Raw genomic sequence first — 26,677 nt, 5'->3', positions numbered from 1 at the left:
TCTTCCTCCCTTATGTTTCCAGCAGTGAGTATGTCACATATTGCAGACCCAAATGAAAGCCTGTCTTCTTTTTCAATCAGTCATATCACTAAGTATATGAGTAGAAAAACCCTTGTGATTGACACTGCTTCAACAAAAGCAGATTCAGTTTGTAGACGATAAGAGGCAAAGTCATACAAGCAATGTTTACAAAGCAGTGAAGGAGAGCAAAAAAATTAATGATAAAAGGACTAATCTTATTGTTTTACTAGATGAGAGAATGGTTCTTTGTGTTTGCTCTAGCAGAAACCCACAGATTGTCTCCTACCTCCCTTGTACACTTTTGGCAGCAAAATAATTTCCAGATTCTGTATCAAACACAGGCCTGTCAATAAAAACAAAACAAAACAAAACAACACAAAACAAAACAAAAAACACTCTGGAATGCTTGGAAAGCCTCAGAAAGCAAAGAAAAAGAGTGCTTGTACCTGATAGCATGAGCATTTGCTACCTACAGCATGTTATATAATTGAATATTATCTCCCTTATGAAGGGGGAATGAGGTAGAGCAATGTTTATAAATCCCTTCACAAAAGAAAGAGTGAGAAACAAAGCTACTCAAAAACATGTTGAACTGGCTGGTGAGTTTTCTGTAGCATGGTGATTTCAGGAGACTTCTCCCTGCTAATGGAACACTTCTTCCTGATTTCTTCACTTTTAGGGAGGCCAAAGGACCCCCACTTCTCAACCCACACTCCTGCTGCCAGAGCACTTGCATGGTAACATGGCCAGCACAGGGCCCAGGGGTGCCACTTCTATTTCATGGTGCCAAGTGCTGGAGGGGGCTGACAGGGACAGATTCATAGAATCATGGAGTAGTTTATGTTGGAAGAGACTTCTGGAAGTCACCTTCTCTGATCCCTGCTCAAAGCAAAGTATACTTCAAATCAAATCTAGGTTCCCCAAGACACTCAATACTCGTTATTGGAAGGCATGGTGTGTGTATGTGTGTGTACACTGTGGCTTTTTCAGGATAGCACATCTATAGAGAAATCTGTTTTAATCTTGTCTGATGGACATTATTGTCTGTGCAGGAGGCAGGACAGAGAATTAAAATCCAGGACTATCTCAATTGTCAAAGGACAACATAACCTTGCAATCCAGCTCCTCTACTGTTCATTAGTTTCATGGCTTAATTCCTATCTCTTGTCAGCAGGGCCAGGCAGCTTTGTCCCTTCAGCAGCTCAAGTCAAACCGCCTAACTACTGCTCACCAAAGGTTGCTGAATGAGTGTTGCCAATTTCTTTCCCTTCAAGATGAAGCCTGCCAGCTCAGTTATGTCCTTCAGCAAGCATCAGCCTCTAGCTCTAAACTAGTCAGTTGTTGTAGAGTTCATTGAGACACAACAGGTTGCAAACAGTATAGGAGAAGTTATGGAAGGCAAGCCTAGGCTGTTTTAATGATTCTCCCCTAGACTCATCTATAGAGTATATTTAGCGTGTCTATCTGATCTAACCGCCCCATAGGAAATATGTGAAGCAGTCTAGCACTGAGGGACTAACACACACCTCAGGTTTCATTGAAACATTTCATTTCATTCTTTTCTGACCCTCTAAAAAGCCATTGCCACTTTTAAAGAGTGTTACATGAGTTAAAGACAGAAACTCTGTTGGGAGATAAAAATTGACTCACCAAGTGATGAGACAATTTTAATCTTACCCTGAACAATTGTGAATAATGGCAAATATCTAGTGAGAAAGAGCAAAAAAGGCATGTATTTCAGTATCATGTTCAAATTACTGGTGTTTAGCAAGTTACCAAGCATCAGTTAAGCCACAGGGACTGTATCTATGTATGATTTTAGCTTATGGAAAATGCAAATATATTTGGTTTAGTGTAAGCTTCTTTCACTATGTGCTAAGATAAGCCATCATTTTTTATTTTTATTTTTTTAGTATATATATATTTGTTGCTGTTAATTTCTTGTATATGGACACATTTAACATCCCCACCACAGTTCAGATGACATAGTAATTTGTTAATTTGTGGTAATGTGATCAGGTGGCTGAGCTCTATCTCACATTTGTGCTTCTCACTCATGACTTACTCTTGCAAACTTCCATGAATTAATAAATAAGAGCCCTGGCAAACTAGCCCTCAATGATTTTCCATGGAAACATCTGCATTGGAAAATAAAGCTGAGAGACATTTTGCATTGTCAATTGCTAACAGTTACAGTGCTCCTCTGGTACATTAGTTAGAGTAATTTAGGCTTTAGAACAAAAATGAGTAACAGTAACACAGGCACACACAATGAATATCAGGGAAATCAATCAAAGTGTAATAAACTTTTATTAAAAAAGAGACATTGCCCTCTGGCAATTCATAAAACAAGTCCCCAAATCTGTATAGACAGTACAAATAAACATAAAATGATTCTTTAAGGGCATAATGAAGGGCTCTGTCAACAACAATAAGAAAACAAAGCATAGATGTATGCTTGTGAAAGAAATTGCACATTTTCTGTTGTTCAGAAAGCCTTCGGCTTTTCTGTTTGATAAAAAAAAAACAACATACAAGATGCAAGAAATGAGTTTCCCATCTGAGCAATGTCTTTTTAGTCTCAGTTTTCTATTCTATCAAATTTAAGTTTATCATTGCTCCGAGTGGGTCTTTGTGCTCTGTGAAGGTTTTGAACTTACTGTGACACAGTTGAAGTACTTTTAGCTAATCCTAAATATCTGGGACTTGGCCATATACTTATGTTCAGCAGAGTCCCATCTTGCACTAAGTTCCTAGTGGACTACTTCTGAAAGATTGAGGCCTCTGAGTTACTTAAGCTATATATTTCAAACTAACCCTTTTCCAAAAATTACAATTTTTAATTCTATCAAATATTGTTGCTATAATATATGTTATTAAAATAACTGTTCTTTATTTTGTTTTCCTTTCTAGTTCCTTTTAAGTATAAAGTTACCAAAGCCCTGCATCATATTTGGGTCAAAAGATGATCAGCTTAAATATGATGTTTATTTAATAATTATCCATGGAAAATGAATATGAGGGTAGAAGGGTGAATTGCAGGTCACTTAATCAGAATTTGAGCCTGATATTAATTGGACATGTTGGCTTTTGTTCTTCACTCACTAAAGACTGTGGCTTTTAAACTAGTAGGACCTAAAATGAAGTGAAGTCCGTTATTTTATCCTAGTGGCATTTATTTTCAAGCAGATGAAAACCATAGAGTAAAAAATCTACAATCATAGAATCCCAGAATGGCTGAGGTTGTCAGGGCCCTCTGGAGGTCATCTGGTCCAACCCCCTGCTCAAGCGGGGCCACCCAGAGCAGGCTGCCCAGGACTATGTCCAGGTGGCTTTTGAAGATCTCCAAGGCAGGAGACTCCACAACCTCTCTAGGCAATATGTGCCAGTGATCTATCAACCACTTGGTAAAAAGGTGCTTCCTGATGTTCAGATGGAGCTTCCTGTATTTCAGTTTGTGCCCATTGCCTCTTGTCCTGGCACTGAGCACCACTGAAAAGAGCCTGTCTCGGTCCCCTTTGCACTCTCCCTTCAGATATTTATAGACATTGATGAGATTCCACCCCTGAACCTCCTCTTCTCTAGGCTGAACAGTCTCTCTCATCCGCTTCTTAATGGAGAGGTGTTTCAGTCCCTTAATTGTCTCTGTGGCCCTACCTTGGTCTCTCTCCAGTATATCCACGTCTCTCTTGTACTGGGTGCCCGGAACTGGACACAGTACTCCAGGTACAGCATCACCAGTGCTCAGTGGAGGAGAAGGAACACTTCTCTTGCTCTGCTGATGACACTTTGCCTAATGCAACCAAGAATGCCGGTAGCCTTCTTAGCAGCAAAGGCACATTGTTTAGTTAAATTAGTGTCCACCATGAGTCTCAGATCTTTTCCTGCAGAGTTTCTTTCCAGTTGGGTGGCCCCCAGCACGTACTGGTGCCTGGGGTTGTTCCTGCTCAGGTGCAGGACTTTGCCCTTCTGCTTGATGAACTTCATAAAATTCTTGTCAGCCCATAAATCCCTTATCATAAAAGAAAAGTGAGCAATACATGAATGTTTTCTGAAAACTGAAAAGGAAAAACAATGCTTAGAGACCAATGCTGCAAATCTCTTGGTGTATCTTCCATCTGGAACACACTGAACTCTGGGAGATTTGTGCTACCGAAACTTCTTCTGTGCTTCTCTTTCTCTCTTTTCTTTCTCCTGAATGCCTTAATTCCAAACTTTCTCAGGGTTCAAGCAACAGAGTAATTAAAACTCATTTCCAGTGAAAAATAATATTTTCTTCTTAGAACTTGTCTGTTACCTACTCAACACTTTCTTTTCATCTGTTGTTCCTACTAAAAACGGTAGGTGGCTGTAAGCAGTTTGTTTTCTTTCCCTGTGTTGGAAATTTGGAATTTTCTGTTGGAAATTTTCTCTTACTAGCTAAATAAGAGTTTCATTAACTCCAGATGTTCTTGATTTTTTTTTTCATCCTTCTATCCAAGCACTCATCAGCCACATGGTACTATTCCAATTCTGTATCCAGTACCTGGAAGTGCTACTGTTCTTCTTCAGTGGTTATTGTAAAGCCACAACACCTTTACTCCATAGTTTATTGTGAAGACTCAGTTTTCTTGTGTGTAATGAAGACATAAGAGCATTACACAACATATAAATTGTGGTCTGAAATTTCAGGGCAGTCTGAAAGCATTAATAGTGAAGCGACTGTGAAATATGTAAATATTAATGTGATTAATCTCTGACAAATCTCTAAATGTAAAAGTTAAGGTATGTAAATATACTTCTGTCTGCCTGCATTTTCACATTTCAGCTCAGTTGTTGTAATGTATGTATGTATTTATTTTTCTCCTGATAGCTTTTTAATAGTTAATTAATTAATTAAGCCACTCCCTTTTCTTTTTTCTTTTTCTTTTTCTTTCTTTCTTTTTCTTTCTTTCTTTCTCTTTCTTTCTTTCTTTCTTTCTTTCTTTCTTTCTTTCTTTCTTTCTTTCTTTTTTCTTTTCTTTTCTTTTCTTTTCTTTTCTTTTCTTTTCTTTTCTTTTCTTTTCTTTTCTTTTCTTTTCTTTTCTTTTCTTTTCTTTTCTTTTCTTTTCTTTTCTTTTCTTTTCTTTTCTTTTCTTTTCTTTTCTTTTCTTTTCTTTTCTTTTCTTTTCTTTTCTTTTCTTTTCTTTTCTTTTCTTTTCTTTTCTTTTCTTTTCTTTTCTTTTCTTTTCTTTTCTTTTCTTTTCTTTTCTTTTCCTCTCCTCTCCTCTCCTCTCTTTTCCTCTCCTTTCCTCTCCTCTCCTCTTCTCTCCTCTTTTCTTTTCTTTTCTTTTCTTTTCTTTTCTTTTCTTTTCTTTTCTTTTCTTTTCTTTTCTTTTCTTTTCTTTTCTTTTCTTTTCTTTTCTTTTCTTTTCTTTTCTTTTCTTTTCTTTTCTTTTCTTTTTCTTTCCTTCCTTCCTTCCTTCCTTCCTTCCTTCCTTCCTTCCTTCCTTCCTTCCTTCCTTCCTTCCTTCCTTCCTTCCTTCCTTCCTTCCTTCCTTCTTCTTTTCTTTTCTTTTCTTTTCTTTTCTTTTCTTTTCTTTTCTTTTCTTTTCTTTTCTTTTCTTTTCTTTTCTTTTCTTTTCTTTTCTTTTCTTTTTTTCTTTTCTTTTCTTTTCTTTTCTTTTCTTCCCTCTCCCTCTCCTCTCCTCTCCTCTCCTCTCCTCTCCTCTCCTCTCCTCTCCTCTCCTCTCCTCTCCTCTCCTCTCCTCTCCTCTCCTCTCCTCTCCTCTCCTCTCCTCTCCTCTCCTCTCCTCTCCTCTCCTCTCCTCTCCTCTCCTCTCCTCTCCTCTCCTCTCCTCTCCTCTCCTCTCCTCCTCTCCTCTCCTCTCCTCTCCTCTCCTCTCCTCTCCTCTCCTCTCCTCTCCTCTCCTCTCCTCTCCTCTCCTCTCCTCTCCTCTCCTCTCCTCTTTACTTTTTCTCCCTCTGCTATTTTTAATGTTGTTATTATTATTGGTATTATTATATAGGAAAGATTAGTGTTATTTTTGTTGAATGGAATAAAAACATATACAGAGGTTGCCTTACTTTCAAGGACAGAACCAGAGACTTGAAAAAAATTAGAAATTCATGCAATCTTCTGAATCTGAAAGCTGTTTGACATTCATCACAGCCAAGAGGCACTCAGTACATTTAAAGTCAAGGTGCCTAAATATGGAATTAATAGCTCAGTATGAGGCAGCTCTTTTGAACACCTGAAGGTTATAAGAAATGAGAACAGGGATCTAGAATGCAAATTGTTATGCGGCTGTTAGTAGCTGCTGCTGTAATAAGCAAACTTTATTATTATGTTTGCCAGGTAACTGTGCAATCTTTATAGAGCCCACTAATGTACCCAAGTCATATTTTTGCTGTATTTATAGTATTAAGAATTGACGGAACACGAATTAAGATAAGGTACTTGGGGCTGTAGGTAGGACTGCATGTGGAAACTTTGGAAGATGATGAATCTGAACTCGTACACTAGAGATTACAGAGATCAGCTGTGGATTTGGGATCCAAATTTGCCTTTGTTCCTCAGAAGGTGAGAGTAGGAGGACGGATCTATATCCACTTACTGCAAGCTGCACAGCTACTCCATTTCTCAAAGCTGTGGCCAATGATGAAGGAAGTCCAAGATTCGTGGCCAAATACTGCAAGATCCAGTGTGTGTGAATTCTCCAGCTCTCAGCTTGCTTTGGTGGCATGTGCTCATCTTGTGCCCAGCCCTGGAACAAGCCCTCGTCCATGCCCAGCTCTGCCCTTCCCCATCCCCATACCACTCAGATGTGGGGAAGGTGAATTGACCTCTACTCACAAGACTGCAGTGAACAGAACTTTGCGCATTGTGAGTTCCTATTGGACTCTAAGAGGCAGCTGATTTCCTTTGCTCTGTTTACATATTCTTTTGTGCCGAAATGGACTTTGGTGTCAGCAGCACTTCATTTAGAGAAAGTGTTTATCTTATCAGTACTTGGTTTTGACAGTCTCATTGTACTGTTTGGATACTACAGATTCAGCAATGTGCTTCACAAAGCAGAATAAGTGCCTTCAAAGGATTGTGTTGAGACAGCTGAAGGGAGAAGTACCAAACATAGACAGCAGAGCTGGTGATATAGTATTCTTTCTTTGTGTCTGAGGATATTTGGGTAGGTTACTTAAGATGCAGAGGTATCTGGGAAAACCAGCTACTTATTTTGCACTGTGACACTTTGACAGTAACAAATTCTTGCTGCTTATTGCCAATTGATTTTCAGTCCACCTTCTCAGGGGTGACTTTAGACAGCAAAGGAGCCAGGTGCAGATAACTGAACATGGGAGCAAGGTAAAAGAGGTTTAAATCTCTCTTGGGATGTGCTGCATCATGTGAAAAGATGAGCAAAACATATTCCATCTATGAGGTTAGGAAATAAACATGGCACTGAGCTGCTACTGTGCGTCTGTTCGTGTGAGAAGTACATTAAAACCCTGCCAAGCAAAGTACACAGTCTGTGTAAAGATGCTCCTTTTTGTTTCCTTACCAAAAATGTTTGTATACGTAGCCCTTTCCTGAGAAACTCCAATCCATGTGGCAATATTTGATGTCTACAATGAGAAAGCATGGATGAGATACAGGACTTTATTTTTATTTTTTATTAATTATTTTGATATTTATAATGTTATTAATTAACAAACTTATAAATATATGGGAATGCATATATAATGCATTTCATTGTTTCCAAGCATGTATTTTTTGCCTCAAGTTTACTTGTTTGAAAAGTACATAAAAGCTTGAGGGGGGAATGGTCAACTCTTTCCTAAATTAGAGTATTACTTATTTGTAAGCAAGACATAGCTGATTAGCAAGTCCTGTAAAATATGACTAATAAACAACCCATCTAATATAGAAGTGACAGCAGAGGATAGGATAAGAAAACTAGTCATTTTAATCATAAAAATTTAAAAGGTTAAATCCTCATAGTATAGAGAGCTGGTTAGAGCTCATTGAACTCAATGGACATACATGAAAACCTGTGGACTCTGGGGCCACTTCACCTCCAAAAGGGGATATTTGAAATCTCACTGAAAATGCATTAGACCCTCATTTAGTATGGAATTGCTTAGAAAATTAGAATACGTTTAAATTAATTAGAAAAGTTAAATGATGAGCAAAGAAGTGTGTATATGTGTGTATGTATTTGTGTTCTGGTCCCTTGTGGTAGTTTTTAGATGAGAGTTTGTAACCTATAGAAGACAGCAACTTCTCTGGGCCTGTTGCATTTCCTTCTTCATACCTATGATGGACTGTGTTAGGTGTAATCAGAGCTTTGATGATTTTCCTTACATACATGTGTCCACAAATTCATTTGCCAGATCAGAGAGGAAAAAATATAAAATAAAATAAAATAAAATAAAATAAAATAAAATAAAATAAAATAAAATAAAATAAAATAAAATAAAATAAAATAAAATAAATAAAATAAAATAAAATAAAATAAAATAAAATAAAATAAAATAAAATAAAATAAAATAAAATAAAATAAAATAAAATAAAATAAAATAAAATAAAATAAAGATGCCAGAAATAAGCTCTGCATAGTAGAGAAAAACCTGGAGGAACATCTGCCTTACATAACAATGAATTGCTCTCCTGTTCACTTGTGGCAAAGCCATTACTGCACCCTAAAACAGCCATAGCCATCAGGTTCTCAAAGCCAAGATCTGAATCAAAAGAAATATCAAAATCCCCTCAGACAGTACTTCAGTGTGGATATCAGATGGTCACTTTAAAATCCTTTGAAGAGCCTTCCCACATTCCAGGGGAGTGGTGCAGCCTAATAACAGTGCCAGAGATGAAAGGTTTGGGAGGTTTAATCTGGCAGCTGGAAAACAAGTTGTACCGTGTGAGGTTTGCAGAGTTCGATCTGTCCGGTTTATCTAGAGAAGACTGGGAGGTGGCTTGCGTGTTATGTCTAGGTACTTACATATGGAAAAGACATCCAGTTTCAGGGACTTTCTCAGCTTGTTGACAAAGACTGAACAAGGTCCATGGCAGAGAATTCAGCCTTGAAAGAAGTTATAGCTTTCTATCAGAGAGGATAATTGAATTAAGTAACAGTCTTCTAAAAGGGGTGTGGGTGTGGGGTTGAGACTCAGCATGGGTTTAGGTCTTTAAAATAAATTTCAAAATCCTTCTAGGAGATATAATTTAATCCGCCCTCTGAGGGAAATTCTGTGGCTGGTAGGTCTGGGGACTCAGGTGGCATAGTTGTGGAGGTGCTTCCTGACCTTAATGCTTGCAAATGTATGAATTCATTATTTATGTCATCCTTTCATGGACCATGGAAAGGATAATAAGTCATGCATTGCCTTTAGAGTGCCCGTAACACCTGGAGCTCTGTGCTAAGACCTCCACTGTAACTAAAGCTTACCAAAGCTTCAGGGGATCAGTGAAGAGAAAAGCTTTCCATTGTACACTGGGCAGATATATTCTCAGGCCTGATGTCTTAATTTGCCTTTTTTTCTTTTTCACCTCATTCAGAAACATCAGAAGTGGCTGCAGCTGGAGACAGGTCAACAGATGTGTAGACTGCAGATGCTGGATTCTATTTTCTATTTATTTACTCCACACATCTCCAGATTTGTCTTTTCTAAATTAAATCAGCAAACACCTTTGTTTATATTGATTTTATTACCAGAGTTAAGATGAAATCATTTGAACATCCTCTTTAACTGTCAAAAAGTGCTTGGTTATTGGAAACCTACTTTAATTTTACTTTTTTTTTTAAATTATTATTTATTTTTTTATTCAGTTAACTAATGAGTCTTTCCACCCTATGCACAGAAACATTTAAAAGATTACATACCTGTAAAAATAGGTTATTGAAATGTAGAACATGGGGAGGTGATGCTTGCATAGCAGAGGCTGCAAAGAAAAGCAGAACTGCCCCCAGATTCCCTATTTCTGAATACCTAAAGAACAGAAAGGATAAAATGAAACAAAAACCAACCAACCAACCAACCAACCAAACCAAACAAAACAAAACAAAACAAAACTCTGAAACCAAAATGGCATTACTCTGTAAGAATTAATTTCCTGAAATGTAAATCAAATATAATTCTTACTGTGTTGCAGTGTCACTCTGGGTAGTGGGTATTTGGAAGAGGTAAATGTGGTAGGAGTGCTTGCTTTGGCAGGTTCCACTGGATCTGTACTCTGTTTGTAGCAGGAGGCTGGAGCTACAGTTTGTTCAGTTGAAAGGAGTCAAGAGACCTCCAAGAGAATCACGCTTTGAAGCAAATCTAAGCAAATAAGCAAAGTGACACACAATTGAAACCACTGAACCAAAATCTACAAATTAAGCAAATGGAAGACTTCAGTGCTATCCCACACAGTGAGATAATCCAAAATGCATAGAAGTGGAAATTCATGGTCAGTGGCTGCCCCAAAGAAATAAATTATGTCTAAAAGATAAGGCAGTTCTGTCTCTATAATTCAGCACTTAATGCTGTGATAAACAGCGAGGGGCTAGTCACCTATGGACTGGTATGAGCTACTCTTTAGAAGACCTATTCCTGCATTAAGATTTCAGGATTTCCCAGGTTCCCATCACAATTTCCTTTCCCATCAAGGGGAATGCACTCCAGTCTGAGAGTAAAAAGACTATCTATTTTTCATTTAACAAACTTTTATCTACCTTGCCTGTTAAGTATCCAAATTCAGACACTCAGGTAAGGTCACTAACCTCATCTCCTCTTTGTGAAAGCCACCCTAAGATTACGCTTAGCTCTGTCATCATGCTTCTTGAGGAACACAAGCATTAATGATGTTAGGCAGCAATAGTTAATGCACATTAGGTGCATATGTTTTACTTGATTTCACTGAGATTTGGGCACCCAAGTCTTTTAAGCTTCTTTAGGAAACTCACGCTATAATAATAATTGTAAGCAAAAATATTGCTGAAAAAAGAAACTGAGTAAGCTTTTTCCTAAAAAGACTGTTTTTATTAGGAATGTGGAAAGAGATTACCATGTATACCACACTGATGCTTCTCTTCAACTCTTATCCTAATCACTGTAGACTGAAAATTATGAGGTAAAACTGGAAAAAAAAAAAAGCCACACATTTCAAGTGTTGTAACAGATGTGCTTATGTGTGTATGTTTGAAAGAAGCCACGTGCAATTTCCCAACCAATATCTAAAAGAATAGTCTGGTCTGCTTGCTGATTGTGCTTTGAAAGTTAAAGATCTTTAAAAAAAAAAAAAAAAAAAAAAAAAAAAGGTCAAAGTAAAGGAAAAACGAAAATCTGGAATTCCAGTGATCCTGGAAACCCTGGATAATTAGGGAGTTTTACTTCCACCATTTCATGTAGACTGCAGTTTCCTATCATGGGCCCAAGGGTTTTAGATTCCTAAGGAGGCCAGCTAAGGAAGGCTAGCTGGTAACGCCCCTAAAAAGCATTCTTAAATGCTTCTTTGTCAAATCTGTGGGCATTTGGTGTCCATGAAATATCTGATTTGGTTCCATCTACAGAGAGTTCAGCCTGAAAATCAGGCAAGGGGTCTAATGACTAGTTTAAAATCATTTGTCTTATAAAGTAAATATGTCAAAGAAAACAAACAAACAAACAAAAACCCTCACACTTGTATATACACACACATGCACTCTTCCAAAAATAATTGTCCAAAGGATATCTAGTACTATGAAAGCAGAAATTAAAATCATGTTGTTCAACATAATCTTCCGGGTCATTCTTTGGTAGCAGTGCAAGTTCTGCAGCCTGTGATACACTGACTTGGAAACATCAGTAGGAGACACTGAATCTCAGAGGACTTTACTGTCCTTCAGACAAAGTGGTTAGATTGGGATAACCATGTGTTTTCAGTGTGAGGAGTGAGAGAAAAGGTCAGATTCAATTTTATATGGGCACAAAAGTATTGGCAACTCTATTCTATTAGGGAGTAATTTTGTAAAAAGACAGCATTTTATGCAAATAACAGTAGGCTCGATGCTTCTGACAAACGTGAACAGAATTAAGGAGAAGGTCGAGTGATAAAATGGAAGTCACGAATTTCCACTCCCAAGGCACTTAGATTAAATAAATGCTAAAATAACTCTTTTATTTCATTTAAACATTCATTAGAGTTTTCAAAGGTATGTAGGAAATGCCAGAATGATACAGCTATTTGTCTTCAAGAGAATGTTTAAACCACAGAGTTTTTGAATTTAAGTTCAAAAAAGAGTGGATTTCCTAGGGACAGTCATTGTTACATTTCCAAAAGGGGAAGCTCCCATGAGAAAAATCAAGCCAGAAGGAACAGAAGGATAAAAGAATTAGACCTGGTACTCATGGCAATTCATTTTTTTTTTAATATCTACATGACAAACATAGAGAACAGATACCAACATACATTACTTAAATTCTTTAAATCTTCTGTAACATTACTTTGAAACCTTTTTTCCATTGAGCAGAATGGAGTTGATTAGTTGCTATTTGACTGGAACTATATAAAATCTAAGAAAGTATTTTTTTCACTTTATTGTCAACTGTGTTAACATATTGTTGGAAATGAGCAAATGGGTAGGACACGGCTACCCTTATGCAATAGAGTCAGCATTGGCCACACAGCCCACAATAGTGATACTGGCCCCAGTGCACAGGTAGGCCAAATCACTGAGATTTGTGTGACTTGGGCTGTCCTGCTTCTGGCTTTCTGATCACTCTCAGATTCAATGCCCATGCAGCGTGAATTGTGACCCACTGTGCAGTGAAGAAAACCTAAAGGCCAGGATCAGCAATCTCTTGTTCAGGGACCAAAGGCTTGGTGAGAGCAGATGTCAAATGGCATTTTGCAATACTGGGAACTGAGAACTGCTTTGTCTTGAAGGAAGCATCTGTGAACATAATCTAGCTTTTGGCTCACCCTTAGTTTTGCACTCAGACACAGGAACCTCTGTTGTACCTACTGCTTCTCTTTCAGTTGTACCACAGAGCACCTAGTAGTTCCTGGATCAAGTGGTAAGGGCATTAATGACAGGAACATACCATCACATCAGAGCTCTCTGATAACTCTGTACCTATAGCAAACACCTTTATCTACCTCATGAGAGTTACATGTCATGAGAGCACATTTTGTATCAGGGGCCTTACTCTGCATTGCCATTCACCCTCTTTGCACTCAGAGAATTGCAAAATAGTTTCCTCCCACTGCTGCCACTGCTCTTTGCAGACTATCAGTTTGGGACCATTCTGTGAATCTGAGAGGTAAGTGGGACAGTACAGTAAGGACACTTCGATTTTCTTGTCTCCAAATCATGGTTCTGGAGAAGGGAGACCAGACTCCATGGCTTAGGTACCATTAAAAGTGTCTCTTAACCTGGAAACATTCAGCTTTTTGCTAAAGCTATCAGTATCTCATGGGTTTTGTGAAACAGCATAGTTACCAACAAAGTACGGATACCGGTGTGATCTCAGCGTGTACTGAACAGGCCACTCTTCTGGGAGTGATGACAGAGTGGTGCTGCTAATGACTGCTAATAATGCATGCTAATGATAAGAGTGCTAGGGATCTGTCAACAGATACTGCCAAAGATGGGAATTTTAGACTTCATCAGTTTATGCCTGGGTTTTTATGTCATGGGGCGGACTGGAGCGTGAGCTGATATCTTTAGGTGTGATTGGCCAGAGGAAAGAATTCTGGAGGAAGATGGGACACATACCAAATGGATTTATCTGGACTAGATGGTCTCTGGAGGTCCCTTCCAGCCTCAGCCATTCTGTGATTCTCTGCTATATGCATCCAAAATCATCAAGCACCTGACTGATCCCTATCACAAGACAGCAGCTTTAGCAATCTCATAGTTACACTTAGCTCCTAATTTGGAGGGAGTAAGTGAAAAAGCATGTCACATCACCTGTCAGGTTTAACAGTGTATCCTTTTGTACACCAATTTTTAATGATTTCGGAACCTTTATTTTCCAGAGATGCAATTAATTCCATCAAAATAATGTAGAAATTATTTTATGTTGATGCTGAATACAAAAGCCAGTGAATTTCAGAAAATTTCCTTTAATTTCAGTGAGCTTTGATTTGAAGCTGAAAGGTGAGTACATATTTTAGTCTAACTTACACCTTATCACCTTATTATACTTTGTTTCATTCCTGAGGGTGCAATTATGTATAAAGAGCCTAATTTTTACCTCCAACAAATCATTTTTGGATTTAACCCAGAATTTTAATGGTCTCATATTAGGTATGTCATGTTAAATATCTGAACTTGGCTATAGTAAAACCCTTGCAAACTGGTACAAATGGGATGGTTGTGTATAGTGCCTGGATTATTTATGCTAGTATAATATAAAAGAGAAGAAAAATCAAACAATCTGAGATGAAAAAAAAAAACACGATTAAAATTGAATCACAAACTTTAATATATAATCTACAACCCAAATCTAGCCTCAATATCCAGCTTGAAATCAGAAGTCTTGTAAACTTTCCATAATTTGGGATTGGTGTAACTAATAAGAAAGCACTGTTTCTTATTATTAGTATTCAGCTTAATACATTTGTAGTGCAGTAGAGACCTAAAGACCCATTCATCAAACTGGGGACAGATTGTGCAAAGTGCTATAATGTATGTAGATAATGTATGTAGATACAGCCTCTGCTCTGAAAGAACTTTTGCTCAGTGAAGACAACTGACACATTAAGAACAGGGAGGAAAAGTTCACTGTAATGTGCTCATATGTGCGTTTGTCCTTTTCATCTTCCTTCTATAAATATGCATAGAATCATAGAATCACAGAATATTCCGAGTTGGAAGGGACCCATAAGGATCATCAAGTCCAACTCCTGGCACCCCACAGGTCTGCCCAAAAGTTTACACCATGTGACTAAGTGCACAGTCCAATCGCTTCTTAAATTCAGACAGGCTTGGTGCAGTGACTACTTCACTGGGGAGCCTGTTCCAGTGTGCAGCCACTCTCTCAGTGAAGAACCTCTTCCTGATGTCTAGCCTAAACCTCCCCTACCTCAACTTAACACCATTCCCATAGGTCCTATCACTGGTGATAGCGGAGAATAGGTCACCTGCCCCTCCACTCCCCCTCACGAGGAAGTTGTAGACTGCGATGAGGTCCCCCCTCAGCCTCGTCTTCTCCAGGCTGAACAGGCCCAGTGACCTCAGCTGCTCCTCATATGTCTTCCCCTCTAGGCCCTTCACCATCTTCGTCGCCCTCCTCTGGACACTCTCCAACAATTTCATGTCCTTTTTGTACTGTGGTGCCCAGAACTGCACACAGTACTCGAGGTGAGGCCGCACCAGCGCAGAGTAGAGTGGGACAATCACTTCCCTTGACTGACTAGCGATGCTGTGCTTGATGCATCCCAGGATACGGCTGGCCCCCCTGGCTGCCAGGGCACACTGCTGGCTCATATTCACAGAATCACAGAATCACAGAATTGTCTAGGTTGGAAGAGACCTCCAAGATCATCTAGTCCAACCTCAGCCCTAACACTAACAAGTCCTACACTAAACCATATCACTAAGGGCTACATCTAAACATCTTTTAAAGATCTCCAGGGATGGTGACTCAACCACCTCCCTGGGCAGCTCATTCCAGTGCCTAACAACCCTTTCAGTAAAGAAATTCTTCCTAACATCCAACCTAAACCTCCCCTGGCACACCTTTAGCCCATTCCCCCTCGTCCTGTCACCAGGCACGTGGGAGAATAGACCAACCCCCACCTCTCTCAACTTGCTGTCAACCACAACCCCCAGATCCCTCTCTGTGGGGCTGCTCTCCAGCGTCTCCTCGCTCAGTCTGTACGTATAGCCAGGGTTGCCCTGTCCCAGGTGCAGGACCTGGCACTTGCTTTTGTTAAACTTCATGTGGTTGGTGATCGCCCACCTCTCCAATCTGTCCAGATCTCTCTGCAAGGCCTTTGACCCTCATCCGAGTTCACAACTCCTCCAAGTTTGGTGTCATTGGCAAATTTGCTCAAAACACCTTCTAGTCCTACATCCAAATCATTTATAAAAACATTGAAGAGGACTGGCCCTAAAATGGAGCCATGGGGGACCCCACTAGTGACCATCCGCCAGCCAGATGCGGCCCCATTTACCACAACCCTTTGAGCCCTGCCCGTCAGCCAATTGCTCACCTGTCGTATGATGTTTTTGTTAAGTTGTATGCTAGACATTTTGTCCAGTAGGATCCTATGGGAAACCGTGTCAAAAGATCACATCAGCTGGTTTCCCTTGATTGACTAGATGGGTGATTTTATCATAAAAGGAAATCAAATCTGTTAGGCAGGACCTACCCCTCATGAACCCATGTTGGCTGGGACCAACGACTGCATTGTCCCACAGGTGCGCTTCAATAACTTCAAGGATCATCCTCTCCATAATTTTACCAGGCACTGACATGAGACTGACAGGCCTGTAATTGCTAGGGTCTTTTTTCTTACCCTTCTTGAAAATTGGCACAACATTTGCCAGCTTTCAGTCTACTGGGACCTCTCCAGATTCCCAAGATTGTTGAAAAATAATTGAGAGAGGTCCCGCGATGACGTCAGCCAGCTCTTTAAGCACCCTGGGATGAATCCCATCCGGACCCATGGACTTGTATGGATCCAGGTGGAGCAGCAAATCCCGCACACGTTCAGGGTCGGTTGGGAGTTTGTCGTTCCCACCGTCATGGTCCTCCAGCTCAGGGCACCCTGGGTCCTGAAGCCCATCATCGGTGTTGAAGACAGAGGCGAAGAAGGCATTAAACATCTCTGCTTTGCCTCTGTCATTGTCTGTGAGGAGACCTTCCCCATCAAGTAGCGGATCTATGTTTTCTTTTGTTCTCCTTTTTCTGTTCACATATTTAAAAAAACCTTTTTTATTGTCTCCCAAAACCTTTTTTATTGTCTCCCAACACATAAATGTTAACTTTATATGTCTTTATTTCTCATAGATACCACTGTTAGCCAAAAGATCCTTTAATATTTCTGTTATTTCTCCAAAGAATGAGATTCTTATTAACTTTATGGAGGGATATCTACTTGCAGTTTATAGTGTTTGAAATTGTAAGAAGGATTCCGTTCACTGTTAGAATGCTATTTTGTTTTGGATATATGCTTTTGAGAATAAGATTTTCTGTTTTACTACAGTAAAGCCCTTTAGGACAAATTTTCAGCTAGGATCTGTTCTTGTTTAGCCCTAGAACATCTGCCTTCAGAATTGTTTTGATGTTGCATTATCAGTGTTTTTACCAAAAGATGAGTCAAAGCAGTAATAGAAAATTCCACATTCTGATAATGCAGATGATTGTAGAGACACTAAATTAAGCATCCATTCCTGGACATAGATAGGGTCTAGTGCCATGGTTCGCAGTATCACTCTCACAGGTGACACCTGCTCAACAGGCAGTACTTACGGAGTTCTGAGTTTCCAGATGTATAGGCTGAAATATCGTGCCAATATCTCACGTGAGTGGCATCATTGTCAGGCACTGTGCAATGTCATCAGCCAGGCACTACAGAGCCATGTCAATCTTTCAATTATAGACAAATTCTAATCTAGACATAGGTTTGAGTTAATTCTGGGGAAACCCCACTTTTGTGCCCTTTTATTTAAGGGGGGTAGAAAACGTTCCCAAGCTTCTTTTTTCTGTTTTATTATTTTTATTTTTTATTTTTTCTGCAATTCAACCGTTCAACCTTGTTTTGAAGAGTCTTATGTTCAATGGTCACTTACTCCCTAATACCTTGGGAGTAAGCAGAATGTTGTAAGTGAAATTGAATGGAATAAAGCACCGAAGGCGAAAGGCTGTCAAGAGCAATTGCTTAAAACTAGAAGGATAGACTACTTAAAATAAGATCTTGAAGCTAGAACATAAGGTAGTTATTTAATTTTTTGGCTTACAGTATCAAACTTGTCATTACTCTTTTAGGAAAAGTCTAAGAAAATTGTCTAGTACATGAAAGTAGCAAAAGTAATTTTATTTGATAGAAGAGGTTGGTGCTGGTAAACAGATACATTCATTCAATGCATCATTAGTCCCAGAAAAGAATGACTGGATTCTTGCCAAAGTAGAAGAAAATTCTACTGGGAAAGAGAACTGATCACAGCCAGATGAATTAGACCTATTGTTTAAAAAAAATGGTAATATGTCAATCATAATAAATTCTTATTTCAGATATTGGTGAGACTCTTAGGAGATATTTGCATATATGGCAACCCAAACATAGTCAAGCATGAACTGCCCACTGCAAGTATTGCCACAACTGGATAACTGCTCACACAGGCTGTGGGACACTCCCTGCCTTGAAATGCCTACAGTGGAAACAGAAGAGACTGAGGAAGGATGTAAAGTCAGTGGCATGTCCAAATTTAGAGGGAGGGCTTGCCTCTTCTCCGGCAGGAGGGTTCTTTTTTAGAACACATTGTGGAAAGCAGGTCTGCTGAGCCCAGCAACCTGCACGGTAGGCACAGGGAAGTACGGATGCAGAAAGAGACATGGAGACAATTCCTGAGAAGTTATGAGCCAGCATAGAGTCAGCTGCTTGAGACAGTAACAAATTCAACCTAATTTTCAAAAGAAGCAACAAAAGAGAGGATCATCTTTTGATAGAGCACAGCAGGAAAAGCGTGTAAGTCATCTGCAATCGATAATTTTGCCATAAGGCTAAGCTACTTCCGTGATAAAGAGCTGGCTTTGATGTCAAAAGGAGCAGGTGCCTGTGGGAGGTCAAAGTTTGAAATGAGATTACTCACAAGGATCAGAAAGATAATCAAATCTGCCCACTTCTGTGGCAGTGACATATCAGTACAAAAGACTCAAGTTCTAAATAGCCACAGTTAGGAATGAAAAAGGATAACTGCAAAATCCTGATGAGAGGACAAAAGGGAAGAACAGTTTCTGAGGGCAACTCATTTCCGACTGACTTGAAAGGACCAAGCTCACTGGCCTGTTAAATGACTTTTGCTGTTCAGTAGAGAGGGAACTGGAAGCAAGGACACTCAGACCCAGATACACAGATGGGCATGGGCCTTGCAGGGTTAGTAAATCTTGCAATTTTAGGAGTAGAGTACGTGAAGACAAGTAAGCATCTATGGCCCTTTGCAAAGAAGGGAGAAAGAGTGACTGGGAGAAAACCAAAGGTACCCATAAGCAAATATTTAGAAATGTGTCTTAAATCCCACCTTTCTCATAAATGCCCAGAATTAGGCATTTCTTTGAAACCGGGATTTGCAGACAAAAGCATCCTCCTGTGTTGTGGTACTAATGTATTCTTGTGCAGGTGGTTTTCTAGCTCCTTTTCTGTCCTTGGAAAAGCAACTAGAGGAAGAGCTGTTTGCCTCCTGTACAATGCCCAGTGGTTATAACACCTGTCTAGCAACTGCGACAACAGAGTTCAAGGGCTTGGGGCTTTAAAACTGCACATCCTACTCTTTAGAGAGTGCTCTGGCCTCCGGAGTAGGGTCTAGGCTGGTGTATTGGGCTGATTCAACTGGATTCTGGACCACAATGCTGAAATTAATGCAAGGTTAGTAGAGCCAGAAAAGGGAGTAAATGTAGAAATACTCTCTCTCACTCAGTGCTGAGCTGATGTCGCCTTGAAAAGGATGAGCCAAACATCTGCACTGAAAAGAATTGCTTAGTTTCACCACATTGAAGTTCTTTATGGATCTTGGTCACGTAGATATTCGAATATCTGATCTCAGAGGTAGGTACAACTGAACTATACAGACAGCTTAGTACAGTAGTGAGTTCAATGTAATTTCAAAACCTTTGTTTACAGTCTGTCAGGGGTGATGAAAGTATCTCAAGGGCAGGTAACAGAAAGTGTCTGGAGGACTGCCTCACAGTCTCACAGCTCTCAGTCTCTGGTTTGCAGCCAACACATGGCACCTAGTCTGCAGCTCCCCAGATCAGATCCCTGGATTGATCTCTTTAGTTTTGCCTATGCTAATAAACTGAATGAGGGCAGGCACAGCATCGGGTGTTGTTTGCACATCATCAGCAGTTGTATTCCGTGTGTTTCTGGCCAGAGCTGGTTAGCGCTCTCCCAGATAATTTCTGGACATAGTCGGAAGGATAAAACAGGCCTGGGACTGTCCCTAACAGGCAATACAGAGGGGGTCACCTTATTTGAGTGGGGAAAGAAATACAGGCTTGCATCATGTCACACTGTTTATCATCAGCCCATTTAGTACTGTGAAAGCAGCATTGGTGTTCACACATGCGTAAGTGTTCGTTCTCATCACCAGAGCTGTGGCATCCTTTTCTGACTGAGCATGAGCCCACACACATAGGGTGATTTGAAGAGGAGGTTCAGAGTGGGAGCTGAAAGTGCTACAGCACCAGAACAGGCTCTGTCCAATGCTAACACTGATGGACCTAAGTAGGACAAATATCCCTTCCCCCATGCCATTTCATGGCATCCCAGAGGAAGACAAAATGGCCTGGATGAGTTTGGTTGAATGAGGTGAGTAACCTGACGTGATTTAGCCCCAGTAGGCAGCTCAGCCCCATACAGACACTCGCTCACTCTCCCCAGGTGGGATGGGAAAGAGAACCAGAAAGGTAAAAGTGAAAAAAAAAATAAAAATCCTATAACTTGAAACTCATATCACGGATTACAACAATTTAAAGGTATATCCATCACAATCTCCACCCCTTGTCCCTTCAGACCAGGTTACTGGGTTTAACACTGAAATGAATTCCCCCCCTTGTCCCTGGCCTGGCTAGCAGCGAGGGGTTCCTGCCATAGTATTTCCTCTAACATGCAACTAAATCATGAGAAACAACAGTTTAAAGACATGTCCAGAACAATCACCACACCTGGTTCTTTCGGACCAGGCCATAGCGTTTAACATTGCAATGAATTCCCCTCGCCTCTGCTCCATCCTGGGCTTGTCCATTGACCACAGTCGCTTTGAGGTGTACCTTATCTGGAGTGGCCTTTTCCATTGGCCACAACGCCTTTAGAGGTCCCTTCAGACACATACAGTGGCATGGAATTCTCCATGGTCACAGATACTTTGAAGTACACTTGCTCTGAAGTGGACTTCTCAGTGGCCAGAAGTACTTTGGGGTGTTACATGCTCCCAGGTGGACTCATCCACAGGTCACAGTCCCTAAGACTTGAGTTCAGTCTGGGGTTCCAGCCTGGCCACTACAGCAGCACAGGAGCAGCAGCAATGCCCTTGTCATTGGCCAGCCCAGGCAGATGGCCATAGCTGTTATCAAAGTGTTCCCAGACACAGCAAAGCAGGATGATAAACAGTAGAGAAAACAGCAGAAGCAAAAACAGCTGATAACAAGAACTGGACTCTATCATACAGTAAGGCAAGCTAGCCCCATGGCAAGCCCATTAACCTGCCAATTAGCAGCTAAACAGCTATAACATTTAAAACTTGGTCTAGCACACTCCACACTGCAATCATATCTGTTATCATCCCAAACATTTTGGGTGCCATGTTAGGTTCCAAAAGGACTGTTGTGGTTTAACCCCAGCAGGCAGCATGCTCACTCTCCCCAGGTGGGATGGGGGAGAGAATTAGTGAGGTGCAAGTGCGAGAACTCATGGGTTGAGATAAAGACAGTTTACTAGGTAAAAAAAAAGCCCCATGCAAAAGCAAAGCAAAACAAGGAATTCATCTGCTACTTTCCACCTGAGGGCAGGTGTTCAGCCATGTCCAGGAAAGCAGGACTCGTCACACGTAATAGTTCCTTGGGAAGACAAACACCGTCACTCCAAACGTTCCCCCATTCCTCCTTCTTTTACCTCAGTTTTATTGCTGAGTATGACACCAGATACCAGATGTATGGACTTTCTCTTTGGTCAGTTTGTGTCAGCTGCCCCGGCCTGTGTCCCCTCCCAGCTCCTGGTGCACCCCCAGCCTCCTTGCTGGCAGGGCAGCACGAGAAGCAGAAACGTCCTTGTCTCCGTTTAAGCCCTGTTCTGCAACAACTAAAACATCTCTGTGTTATTACTACTATTTCAATCAAAAATCCAAAATGTGGCATTGTGTGAGCCTCTACAAATAAAATTAACCCTATCTCAGCCAAAACCATGACACCTGATCAGCCTACTTGGATGATATCAACAAGACAAAGTTCAGGGTGAAAATATCATGATCATCTTTTATCAGACCGGAACGGTCTGTTTGTAACTAGACAACTGCCATGGAGGCTGAGAACATCAATGAAAGCTGTATTTCCTTGACCTTTATATATCTTTTTTTTTTTTTTTTTTTTTTCTTTTTTTTTTTTCTTTTTTTTTTTTCCTTTGTAACTGTGTCTGCCTGTTTTGTCAAAGCAGGGAAAGAAACCATCATTTAGAGCTCATACCTGAACAACAGAACTAACTCTTTCATCCTGACGAAGAAAGATTACTTGACAGAATCAGAGAGTGTATCCAAAATCCTGTCTCTGAAAGAAGGATTTTGATACAGTTTGATTATTTTTTTTCCTTCGTGCAGAAACTCTATTTTAGGTTCAGAGGACTCTTTATTTTGTTTTGATTCTTTACCTTTTGTGTATCTTGGTCAATAAATGTCCAGACTGGCACTGATTTCTCACTTTGTTGTAGCAACTGAATAGACTGAGGTCCTTATTCTTCAAACCCTGAGCCTTGTTTCACTGTTTGATGTTGTTCGGTAACGTAAACACCTTTGACATCCTGAGCTTAATTATTCTATCAATATTAATACAACATAGTCTTATCAACTATTGTTTGTAACAACTAATCAGCTACATTAATACAACTCCAGGCTGTAGATTTACTGTCACTAGTTCCAGCAGGGCTTACTCCCAGTTCACGAATGCTATCTCTACAGCTATCCCTATCTCTATATCATCTCTCTCTCTCATCTCTCTCTCTCTCGTTCTCTCTCTCTCTCTCTCATCTCTATCATCTCTGTCTTGATCTATACCTCTGTCTCCATCTCTCTCTCTGTCTCTCCCTGTATCTCTTTATACTTTTTATCATTACTTTTCTTTATCTATCTTTTTCTAAAAGAAATAATGTTCTTAAAATATTAGCTTGAGTTTCAAAAATTCCACTGATTTCAGGTGTTTGCTTTGAATGTCATTTTTTTCAGTCTGAAGAATTGAAAAATGCATATGTTGCAATATATATTTGCAATATGCCTGTACAGGGAGTAGCTCTCATACTGATACCTGTCTTCTAAAGGACTTTTATCCAGTAAGCCAGGCTAGCAAATCAGTTATAAACTCTTGCTAGAGCCATGCCATTTTTAGTCCTGCTATTGTGTTTGTGGAATTTCCTAGGCATGAAATCAAGGTCACGTACTCCTGTGTGGCCATGTTATAGCTTGCCCCTGTTCTCTTCGTGTCTTCTGGAGACACATTGCTGTTCCCATGCCTTTGAAGACTTGCGTTCTCAGCCAGTGCATACATTGTTCTCTAAAACGTTATCCAATTTATATAAAAACTACTTCCAATAAATGATCTCACTGGCAATTTTGCCCCAGTTTTATAAGTCCTTCCATAAGATCTCTTGATGTCTTCAGTAAATGTCTTCAGTGTTCATATCTTCCTCACTGGTAGTTTACACTACCTTGATGCTTTGTGCTTGGCACTCATGCAGATATCTATTTAAAAGTACATTTTTAGGCCAGGGATTTAGCCATCTGATTCCTATTAACAGTAATGGGAACTGCATGACTAAGTCAATTACCACGCACTGTGCTGAACATTTACTACTCAGTACCTTGCCCTTTGCTTTCCCTTTAAGATGTTTTCTAGCCTTTCTGAAATGAGAGTACTGATTTGGCTATCAGAACTGGATATGGGTCACTAAAAATCCTTCTGATATTGATCGGTATTTGTTGTTGTATATTCTGACAGAACTGAAATGCCTCTCTTGGTATTCCATGACTTCAGTAATAGCCTTTGAGCTTTTTATTTTTTATTTTTTTAGTTTAATTTGATTTTATTTTTTAATGTTGTTTCAGATTCACCCCCAAACAAGCAGATGATCTGTGATTTGGACAGAGGATACCTCTGGAAGACTCTCACATGAGGATTCTCACTGAGTTTATTGTGGGACCTCTCCAAGTCAAGTGCATGTAAAGTATGTAAGAGAGAATAAAAATGAGCCTGAGCTCAACTCTGAAGTGGGTGACACAAATATTTCCGTTCTGCTTGCTGCTGTTTTGCTCATTGACAAGTGCAAATGAAGGTGGGGCTAAGCAAATTCAAGAGGGTAAAACTAAGTTTATCAGTGAAGGGTATAATTGGCAAAAACACAGACTTTTGGAAAGATCATTATCACACCAGCAGTCAACTCTCAAGCTTGTGTGTGGTCTTGACATCCCAACAGTTGCATTTTTGCTTGGGGAGATGGTACTTTTTGCCATTTTTTTTTCTTTCATCTTTGGCTTGCAAAGAGACTTTGTCCTTTCTTTTTAGGTAAGGACCTAGTTAGTATGACCTACATTTTCCTTTTGCCATTGTAAAGATAGAACAGAATTTCTGTCTGAAATGTTAAAGGAGCCAAAGAAAAAAATGTCTAAACCTCTTTTTTAATTTTAATTTGAAGAATGAGTGATTTTCTTTTTTTAATCTTTCTTTGCAAACTCTTTTGGAGAAAATAAAAAATGAGCAAAAAAGTAAAGATGTTTAGCAGGTTTATCAGAAATTGTGTTTCATTAGATGTTCAAAGCTTCCCAGACAAGAGAGCAAAATTGTGTGAGGACTGGATATATATTGTAAAATTAGTCCACTGAGAGTAGACTATTAGGTGGGTGAAGAGAGAGAGGCTAAAAGCTCTTTCTGCCTCACTGTAGTAGCTGACCCTTTCCTCAGCAGGAGCAGCAGCAATAAGAGGAGAAGGCTGTATGGATAAAACACAAACATTATCTTTTGGGATGGTACAGTATTCTAGCAGCTCATCTTTGTATTTTATACACAAAGCAGGTGGTCTTCTGTCCCTACTTCTCTTACATATTCAGAAGAGTTGTCTATGCCTAAATGTGGATCATCAGAAGCAGTTCAGCACTAGGAAGATCATCTAACAGCACAATTATTCACCACCTTCTGATACAGTTCTGTCCCATTTACTCATCTATCCATGAGCAACTTTAGAAATGTTTCATAAAAAGATGGGCCCCTTGCTGAGATTAATAGTCTGTGTTTAGGTTCATACTAGCATCTAAGCATTCTAGCCTCTCTGACTTTTTCTTCTGAATTTCATCTCTTGCTAAACGAGATGCTTAAGTAAAAGGTTGTAAGGCCCAAATAATTACTAAATTTAAAATAATTTTAATCGGCATGACTGATAATTTCAAACAGGAGAATCTCTCTTCTGTGACAAAATTAGTCAGGGAGCTTCCATAACCATTGATTTTGTTTCTTAGTGTATCCTGTAATACTGTGAAAGTCTCAGAAGGTGTGTAGAGATTTTGATAGGATGAACAGAGAAATAGTATATTGTTCCTTGGTAATTTGTAAATTTTTCATCTGTAATACTGACAAATTCTTCGTAAAGCAAGTATGGCATGTGTTCTGTCATGAGTTAAAGAATGGTTGTATAATTAGTGCCAATCAGGGTGAGTTTTGTAGAAAACAGATCCTGTCAAACAAGCTTGTAACATTTGACTTCTGAAAGGTACCTTAGTACAACATTTCCGTGAAAAAGACCAGCTAGTCCCAATCCACCATAAAATTAATGAGGATTAAAAAGTTATTAACTGAGAGTTGATCTCCCCCCAAACAAAACAAAACAAAACAAAACAAAACAAAACAAAACAAAACAAAACAAAACAAAACACCAAAACCCTATCAGAAAACAAGGAATTCTTCCAGCAATGAGGGATTCAGCTGCAATTGGACAGTTTGGTAGATACTTCATTATGGCAGGGTGCAATCCCTCACAAGCCTGCCTCATAGAATTGGGGTGTTCCTGGAGGGGAATGCATCCTAAAGAAGGTATGATTTCATGCTTTTGACATGAAATGAAACCTTGTAAATTATACTGAAGCAAGTGCTCATTTAAATTTCCTAACAACAACAACAACAATATATATATATATAAGGAAAAAAAAATAGATTGTATGGAAAATGTATTTTTGTCTACTAGTCACGTGAAATCAAAACTCTTAATGAACTATAACTCTAATTGTTCATGGTGATACACTTAAAAACAGTTTAGGTCAGTATTCCAAAATGAGAGACTGTATCCAGGAATACAGCGACACTGGCAAGGGTCTGGAGGCCATGAATATAAGCTTTTGCACCTTTGCTCTCAGTGTGCTGGGCTAACATAAGCCTTGGCTCTACAAGCACAGGACTATCAGTTAAGAATATGGAGGTGCTTTTTTCTTTTGTATACTGCTAATGAGACCATAACTGAAAAAAACATGACTATTTCTGTTGTTGCAGTTCAAAAAGCATTCTGTAAAAGTGAGCAGTGTTCAAAAAATGTTAAATGAAAGGTCTGTGGTTTGGAAAACATATTTCATACTGAGAAACTTAAGACGCTTCATCTACTTAGTTTGTTGAAGAGCAGGCTAAGGGATAGTTTGATCATGGTCTGTGTGTACCTATGTGAGAAACAGTTTTCTCATAGCCAGCTCTTTAATCTAACAGCAAAAAAAAAGCATGAGATTCAACAGTTGGAAGCTGAGGCAAGACAAATTTAGATTTGAAGCACAGA

The 26,677-nt window shown here is 39.5% G+C and overlaps 1 long non-coding RNA gene across 2 annotated transcripts in view; it reads left to right on the top strand.

Annotated features, from left to right (window-relative positions):
• LOC106035370 (uncharacterized) overlaps positions 1-26,677 on the top strand; it is a 63,693-nt gene that overhangs the window by 31,159 nt on the left and 5,857 nt on the right. For both annotated transcript variants that reach the window (XR_010830462.1, XR_010830463.1), the window contains one exon: positions 23,976-24,094. This is a non-coding gene — a long non-coding RNA (uncharacterized lncRNA). The remainder of the gene's footprint in view (positions 1-23,975; positions 24,095-26,677) is intronic.

Source organism: Anser cygnoides, chromosome 3 (genome assembly GCF_040182565.1).
Source record: "Anser cygnoides isolate HZ-2024a breed goose chromosome 3, Taihu_goose_T2T_genome, whole genome shotgun sequence".
Taxonomy (NCBI): Eukaryota; Metazoa; Chordata; class Aves; order Anseriformes; family Anatidae; genus Anser; species Anser cygnoides.
This window is presented reverse-complemented; position numbering and strand designations above follow the sequence as displayed.